Here is an 8,788-nt window from a genome sequence, read left to right on the forward strand (position 1 = left end):
TAGTTTGTTTCTTGATCATTTGTGAGTCCAGTTTTTGTGTCTTATTGAGATTATATAATTGTGAGTAGAAAGATTTGAAGGCCGAGGCGATATCATTAGTAGTGTTACACATGTGGCCCTTTTGGGATTTGATACTCGGTATGAATGTCACTGAGCGTTGCGCTCGCAGTGCATTTGCTAATAGTTTACCAGGTTTATTTCCAAAGAGGAAAAAACGGTTTCGGCACTTGCGGGCCTCTATTTTGAGTTTCTCTGACATAAAGGAATTTAATTCCTTTCGAGCTTCTATTAGTTCATTCAGAGTATCAGCAGAGAGGGAGGATTTATGTGTGAGTTCTAGGGAATGTATTCTCTGAATCAGGGTCTCTCTTCTTGCTTGTCTCTGCTTTTTTAGTTGGGCTCCTATTTGTATAAGTCTACCTCTGATTACGCATTTGTGCGCTTCCCAGATCATAGTCTTGGGAGTGTCAGCAATGTCATTAATTTCCTTATATTCTTGTAGCGCTGCTCTTATTTGTTGTTGGCATTGTGGGTTTTGTAAGAGTGAGGTGTTCAATTTCCAAGTATAGGTTTTACGATTTGGGGTAGGGGGGTTGAGGGTTAGGGAGACTGGTGCGTGGTCTGACCATGAAATCTGTCCTATGGATGTTTTATTTATTAGGTGTAGAAATCTGTGTGATATTAGAATGTAGTCGATCCTGGTGTATATTTTATGGGGATGGGAGTAAAAGGAGTAGTCTTTTAACGAGGGGTGTTGAATACACCATGGATCCACTAGTTGATACGTGTGGAGGAGTCTGCGGATTCTACGATGAAGCTTGTCTGAGTAACGCGGGGAAGGGTGGGAGGAGTCTTGTCTGGGATCGAGTGTCCAGTTGAAGTATCCCCCACATAAAAGCACTCCCTGCAAGTGGGGTTGGGATAAGGACAGTGCCTTCTCCAAGAAAGACGGTTGGTTCTTATTGGGCGCATAAATATTAAGTAAGGTGAAATCGCTGTTGGAAATTTTGCATTTTATTAGCAAGGCTCTTCCTGGAATTAATTGGTGAGAGACTATATCCGTAACATTTATGTGGCGAGAGAACAAGATAGCTACTCCCAGAGTTTTCCCCAGTGGGTTGTTTGAAAAGAAACCCACGGGGAAATCCCCATTTCTAAGAGGAGGTGAAGCCCCCTCTTTAAAATGCGTCTCTTGTAGAAACGCTATGTCTGTTTTTTCTATTTTCAGTTCCCTTAGCACCCTGGACCTTTTCTCAGGAATATTTAGGCCTTTAGCGTTTATGGATAAAACTTTAAAGTTAGTCATATTAGTCAGAGTAACGTAGTCACTGCATGGTTTGGTCTGGGAGACGCAGCGGGGAAAGTGGGTAAGAAGGAGGGAAGGGAACCTTGAAAAGGGGTGGGTAGAAAGAAAGAGAGAGATGAAAACATATATCTGTCAAACATTAGAAGGGATAGAAGTATCCAGAACCAAGACAATAACACTGCTCCCATTTCACTAGGCAAGAGCGAAATCACTCTCGTCCCCGTGATTGGGACCATGGATTGCAGTGTATACGGGGGCAACAGGGGGGGGGGGGGTATGGGGCCCATCCCAAGCACACCTAACAAACATAGATGTATATTTTGACAAAACATTCAACAGTTATAACGGGTTATGCAAGTAATAATTACATTCTATAGCTTATATGGTTTATGCAAGATATGCGAACTTAGAAGATAACATTTTTGAACAGCAATGGTGTTCATTCTAATTTGTAAAGAAACAGAAAAAGAAAGGGGGGACAACATGAACTCCTCGGTTGTAGGAGGTTCCCCATTTAGGATATAAACGGTCTCATTTTAGCTTCTGGCAACTGAGTTCACCATAAAAGACAGGGAAACTTTTTTTTTTTTTTTCCCCTACCAGAAATGTTTAACTAGCATAAGGGATTGAGACATTATATAGGTTAACCAAACCTAGGCAAGAAGTATGTTTTTCCCTGTAATGATTACTTATCTACAGTATGACCGTGTGTTTCAATCGTAAGGATAGCCAATGGAGTTCTCTGTTCTCCTTGGATCCTCCCACGGATCGGATGTAGACTGATATGGTTGGTGTAGATCAGGTTACCAGTTGTGTAGAAGAGGAGGAACGTGAAGATCTTGGTGTCTGCGACTGATGATGAGCTTTCGGTGATCTCTCAATAGTCTGAAATGGAGGATCCATCGCAGGGGCCGAAGGAGGTGAAATCTGAGAGCGAAGGGAGCGCCATTCAGGGGTCTTGATTGGTGGGAGTCCCAGGGTAGCACAAAAGGAGTCCACATCTTCGGGTTTCCGAAGGGTTGCAGTTTTCCCTTCATTCGATGCTGTGACACTGAAGGGATAACCCCATCTATATTTGATATTCATTTTCCTCAAGGTGTCCGTCAGGGGTTTGACTTGTCGTCGGGTCTGCAACGTGAGCCAGGAGAGATCTTGAAACACCTGGATAGGGTGACCGTCGAACTCGAGGCCATCTAAGTTGCGTATTTTCCTTAGAATCTCCTCTTTCTGAGTGAAGTAGTGTAGTCTACAAATCACATCTCTCGGACGTTCAGATTGTAAGCCTCTAGGGCGCAGAGCTCTATGGGCTCTATCGAAGACAATTGAGTCATTGGGGTTGTTTTCCATAACTTCATTAAAGATTTTGGTAAGGACATCTTTGAGACCTTGTGGAGAAATGTCCTCTGGGATACCTCTGACTCTCAAATTATTCCTACGTCCTCTATTATCGATATCATCGAGGTGCTCTCGGAGGGACTGGATTTCTTCTGCCTGTGTTCTGATGGTGTCTACTAAAGATTTGTTAAAGGCATCAGTCTTTTCTCTTGCTGACTCCAATGATTCCACTCGAGAGCCTATTTGGGTCATCTCTTGTTTGAGATTGGATACTTCAGCACGAACTACCTCCCGCAGCTTATCTTCTAGGGAGGTGAAGTCCTCCTTTGTGGGGACTTCCGCTTTAGTAGGAAGTGTTTGGAGAAGCTTGAAAATTTTTTGAAGGTCGTGTTTATCAGGTTGTGTCGAGAGCAGGGATGGTTCTCCTGTTTCTAGTGAGGTCTCTGATACTGAGGAATGAGCCGGGGAAGCAGGATTTGATCGGGACGCCATTTCACGATCTTTCTGGGAGCTCAGGTATTTTCGGAGGTCAGTATTTGGCAGTGTATGAGAAGAGCGGGAGCTACCTCCTTTTCCCCTGCGTTTCTTGGAACTCATGTATGCTCACTCATAAAATAGGGAGCATCCTGTAGTCTCAAAACTCCCGAACCAGCATGAGGATTTGTGAGGAAGTCACCAGCGATGGAGTGAGATTTAGTGTTCGGATTAATGGTCAATGGTTAGTTATAGCTCGCACATCTTATTTCACGTGTCATTTGTGTAGGCTTGGCATGCTAGGATTCAGCCGCTACTCCCCCCCTGGGTGGTCCTAGGGTGGCATCAAAGGGCACATGGCTTCATCGCAGAGCTTTTCCGGTCACATGTTTATGTGATGGTCGGACTCTATTTCTGTGGGTGCTTGTCTCCAAGGTAGGGAGATCTGTGGCTGAATGTTGAGACCGAGGGGCAGAACCAGAGCCCACCCCTGTGGTATCTGATCAGGTCTCTTCTAGCGGGGTTCAAATTTCAAATCACTATTGGGGGCCTCTCTCCCTTTTTTTTTTTTTTTTTAGATGCAAAGTGTATTAATGGGAGGTGAGCGTTTAATCTGGCTGGGGGAGGAGGGAGAGTTGTTTAGGGGTACTGTCAGCCCTCAGGTTTCAAGAGAGCACTGGATGGAATGAGTAACCTCACTATGGCAGTTTAATAGTGGGTAGAGAGGATTCGAGAGATGCAATATCTAGGTGTCTTGTGTTATATGTCTTGTTTGTAGGGGCTGCCTCCTCCAAGATGGCCGCCTCTGCCACTAAAAGTCTGGGGGGGCGTCTGGAGCTTCTCCCCCAGTCTTTGTCTCTTGGGCAGTCTCGCCCACCTATAGAGGGATTCACTAAAGGTGGGGGTCCCCGGCTGGGTACTCACTTTTCTGCACTCATCCGGCAGCGCTGCAGTCGCTGTGTTATTTTAATGTCTCTGGCGCCAGCCAGAGACACTGTGCTGTGCTGTGCTGCCGCTTATCGGCTAGTCAGCTGCGAGGTAGCTGCCTTTCACTGGGCCTCCCCGGGTCCGTCTGCGGGGTCTGCCGATGACGCGGGTGCCGGGCAGCTCTGATGCCTCGCTGCCGTCGGTGATGGTGTCGGGCGGTCCGCGCGTCTCGCTGTCAATGCGGGTGCCGGCCAGGCCGCGCGTCCTCCCTTCTCCCAGCCGCGCACCTCTGGAGCTCAGCGCCGGGCACCTCTCTCCCGCTGTCAACTCGGGGCGTGCTTCTGTAGGAACCCCTCGCCTGCTGGATCACTCCGGGTTCGGTAAGTCCGCTACTCCACGCGCGGCCGGTGTTTGCTGTATCCGGAAATTGAGTCCCCGGCTTCAGTCCTGCGCCTAGGCCGCAACCCGCGAGAGCGCTAAAAAGCACTCCCCGGCTCCGCGACACCAGGCAGCTGCAGTCGGGGTGTTGATGTGACAGGCTGGGCTGGAGGGATGAGGGAAAGCCGGGTTTTTATGCTTAAAAAGAGCTAATTCCACCACTCTATCACCGGAGCTCTGCTAGCATACGTCTAGTCGGGTTGCTTGCCAGGCCACGCCCCCCCTCCGACCTTTTTATACCCCCCCCCCCCCCACTATCCACGTCGGCGTGGAGTTGATTTTATATAGTGTGGCGAGCCCCGCGAGGGGACGCGGAATACATGTGAAGTAATCCGCGTCCCCTGGTTGGGCTCGCTGCGCTCGCCACACTATATAAAATCAACTCCACGCCGACGTGGATAGTGGGGGTATGAAAAGGTCGGAGGACGCGTACTGCCGCCGCTTGCCACGCTTCGGGTTGGTGTTGATAGTGGGGGTGACGTTAACAATGGGGGTGCATTTCACATAGTAATCACCCATCAGGGTGCCTGTACAATTAAAAATAGGGTAGCATTGCGGGTGGGGAAGGTTAGGGTTATTCTGCGGGCGGGGGAAAATTTGAGTAAGGTTGCAGGGAGGGAGCATAAAGTTTAGGTGGTGGGATACAGGGGTTAGGCAGTAGTTGGGAGGGTTAAAGCGAGACACATAGCGGATGCGCCTGGTGTTCGCAAATCATCGACACCGGGAGCACTTTACGGCTGGCCGAAATCGCTGAAAAGTGCTTGCACCTCCATAATTCGGCCCTGCGAAGGGGATGCAGTTACAATCCCGGCGGTCGGGATCCCGGCGTTCATAATCCCGACGCCGAAATCCCGACCGCCGAAATGCCGACGCTTTCTTCCCCCGTGGGCCCGCTGCGTGGCGAGCGCAGCGAGCCCGCAAGGGGGGGGGCGATCCACGTCCCCCCCCTTGTCGGCATTTCGGCTGTCGGGATTCTGAACGCCGGGATCCCGACCGCCGGGATTCAATACTAAATCCCTGCGAAGGGTGCGAGTTATCAGCATTAAAACAGCACCTGAATGGTACCTTGCACCCTTCGGGAGTAATAGGATCGACCTGTATGTCTACACATAAAGTTTTTATATGTCAGATAGATAGATAGATAGATAGATAGATAGATAGATAGATAGATAACCTCTCCCCTCCCCCAAGGCACTTACTTGATTAATGAAAAGTTTGAGTAGGCATGCAGCAGGGTCTTCTGCTCTCTGGAGTATCTTCAACCCTGACCTCTGTGTCTCTCATCCCAGCCTCAGGCTCCTGGGGTTCATCAAAACTTCATTCTCCAGCTCCTCTTCCCAGCACAGAGCACTCCTCCATTAAGCCCCCGCCCCTTTTCATCTCTCTACCCGGCTCTAGTGTGTCTATAAAAGAAAAATGGCTGCTGATTGGTGGACATCTTTTTGTAACCCTATGGGGGGGGGGGGGGGAGGGCAGCCATTTTGTTAGCTCATGCAGCGACAGGAGCAGGACCAGCCTCTGCCTATTTTCAGGCAGCAGCCACTACAGTGAGTGGGGACTGTAGGGAGGGGGGCAAGGGAGATGGGTCCTGGACAGGAGGGGGCGGGTGTATGGATGGGACAGTCGGCTACCTGCAGGATCCAGCTTGTAGCTGGAAAAAAAAAATAATTTTGCCTGTTTGCAATGCTGCAATCCTGTGGGCCTATTTTAATGGGAGGCCTGGAGCTACAGCTCCATCCGGCCCATTGTTAATCTGGCCCTGACTGCAGTGCGTGGTGTCCCCTGTGACCCATTGGCTCCTGGAGCTCATGCTCCGCCAGAGCCACCCTCCCTGCCTCTGCCGTGTGATGAGTTCTGCACTGCCTGTCACTGCAGCAACACCAAGAATACACCAGGCACTCCCCGCAGATCCCAACGGCGCTTGCTCCTCCCAAGCCGCAGTAGGGTCTGCGGCACTATTGTTACGCCACTGCTGGGGCTGATTTCAGAAATACGGGGGACCCCTATGCTTTTTTGCCACCCCCATATTTTTGGAACCAGGTCCGGCTCAATGAGCTTGGGGCTGGTTATGCTCAGGAAGGGGGACCCCACGCCATTTTTTATTTTAACTTTCACACATGTTTTAAGATAGAACCATGCACATATCTCAATGATCTGTGCATAGTTCTTTCAAATTCGCCAGTCAGAACCTGGTCGTTTTGGTAACGTTTTGGAGTTGTATACTTTATAATGGGAAAATATCTGGATGCAAATTTAAGTGTGACCAAAAATCGCCAAGTCAAAATGTGCAAATTTCACAGCAAAAAGTACAATTTTTACTGTATTTCACACCCTATTAAATGTGCAATTTTCGGAAAATGTACGAATTTGGAAGTTTTTGATCAAAAATCACACGTCTAAAAAAATTACATTTCGCCCAGGTCTTGCCAGGCCTGCAATATGGGAAGAATCTTGTGGCACAGCACGTGCTTTTACTTGATGCTAAGTTTTCTGAGGCTCCACAGTCCAATTTTCTGATAAACAGCCAGTTTTTCATCCCAGTACTTCAGGGCAGGGCTTATTGGAATAATACATTTTTATTAGGGTAAACATCACATATCACAATGTACACATCGCAAATCAGTACAGGATCTGTCAAAATGCCAACAGAGAGAAAAAATACGCAAAAGCAGTACGTACACAGTATAAAATACGCAAAAGCAATACGTACACAGTATAAAAGTCATAACAAACTGTAAACCAGTATATAAACAGGGATATAGAGAAGACAATAAATATAAAAGTCAATGTGAAAGAGCAAGATATAATTTAAGAAGGCTGCATTACTAACGTGTCTGTCAAAAAGGCAGCTACCAGTGCCAATAGAAGCACTGAATAGTGTGGCGTTCGGGGCCTGTTTCAACAAAGCCCATGTGTGGGAAAAGTGTCCCAGGGAGGGTAATCTGTGGGTCTCCTAGACAGAAAGAGCAGGGTCTCCCCTTTCATAATGGCTGCCACAGCAGCAGGATGCCGATGCCCCCCTCTGCCCCCTTCCCGTTGGCAGCGCAGCATGCATGCTGGCTTAGCCGCTTCCCTTGCGCACTTCCGGGTGTTCACTCTCCACACCGGTTGGTTAGACGGACCTGTGTCTGCGTGTCAGTCAAAGTGCCTTGGCGTGTCATGAGTGACACGTGTGTCATAGGTTAGCCATCACGGCTCTAGATCATTTGAGTAAAGAGGTACTGCAACAGCTGCACATACCACCCAGAAGTAAACTCACTTGCTGGAATGTAACGAGCATGTAAACCCCACCCACCCCGTCATGTAACCCCTGGAAATGAGCAAGAAACCCCTGGCAATGTGCATTTAACCCCTGGCAAACACACTCACTGGACTGCAACGAGCATGTAACTCTCTGTAGCAACGAGCAAGTAAAACCCCTGGGCAATGAGCGTGCAATATCTCCCCTCCCCTGGCAATGAGCATGTAACCCCTGTATTTGAGCAAGAAACCCCTGGCAACGTGCATGTAACTCTTGGCACCAAGAAAGAAACCCCTGGCACTGTGCATGTAACCCCCTGGCAACTAGCATGTAGGTAAGCTGCACTTATGTGGCATAATATGTAATAGGCATTATGGTGTGTGTTATATGTAATAAGCATTATGGTGTGTGGTATAATATCATACCCTCCAACATGACCCATTCCATTAGGTACAAAATGCTCTGTTCCTGGACTTCCCTGCCAGTGGCAGTTACAGATGTGAGCCTGCAGCACAGTCCAATATTCAAAAAGGGGAGCCACACCAGCTGCCATCCCAAACATCACTGAGAGTTGATGTGACCCCCCCTCTTTGAATATTGGACTGTGCTGTAGGCTCACATCTGTAACTGGCACTGGCAGGGAAGTCCAGGAACAGAGCATTTTGTACCTAATGGGATGGGTCATGTTGGAGGGTATGTAATATGTCATATGCATTACGGTGTGCGGCATAATGTGTAATGGGCGTTAGGATGTGCAGCATAGTATCTAATATATATTATATTTACCCCTATTGGTCTGGGCCCAGAGTCCCCACAATTATACTAGGGAGGGAGGGGGGCTGCTAGATTGTATTCCCTAGTATACTTATAGAATTTACTAGACATGTAGTTCCCTCTTTAATGGTCAAGTACCAGATTTCGTTTAGTGTTGGAAAAACAATAATTACCACTTTTTTTTCTTTTGCAAAAAGGGGTTATCGCTACTAAATACATACACCTTATAGTTCATCGACAGCTCTAAATCCCCAGGCACGCAGTAACAGAGGACTGAAGAATCGTCCCCAGCT

Source organism: Crinia signifera, chromosome 6, assembly GCF_055691185.1.
Source record: "Crinia signifera chromosome 6, ASM5569118v1, whole genome shotgun sequence".
Taxonomy (NCBI): domain Eukaryota; kingdom Metazoa; phylum Chordata; class Amphibia; order Anura; family Myobatrachidae; genus Crinia; species Crinia signifera.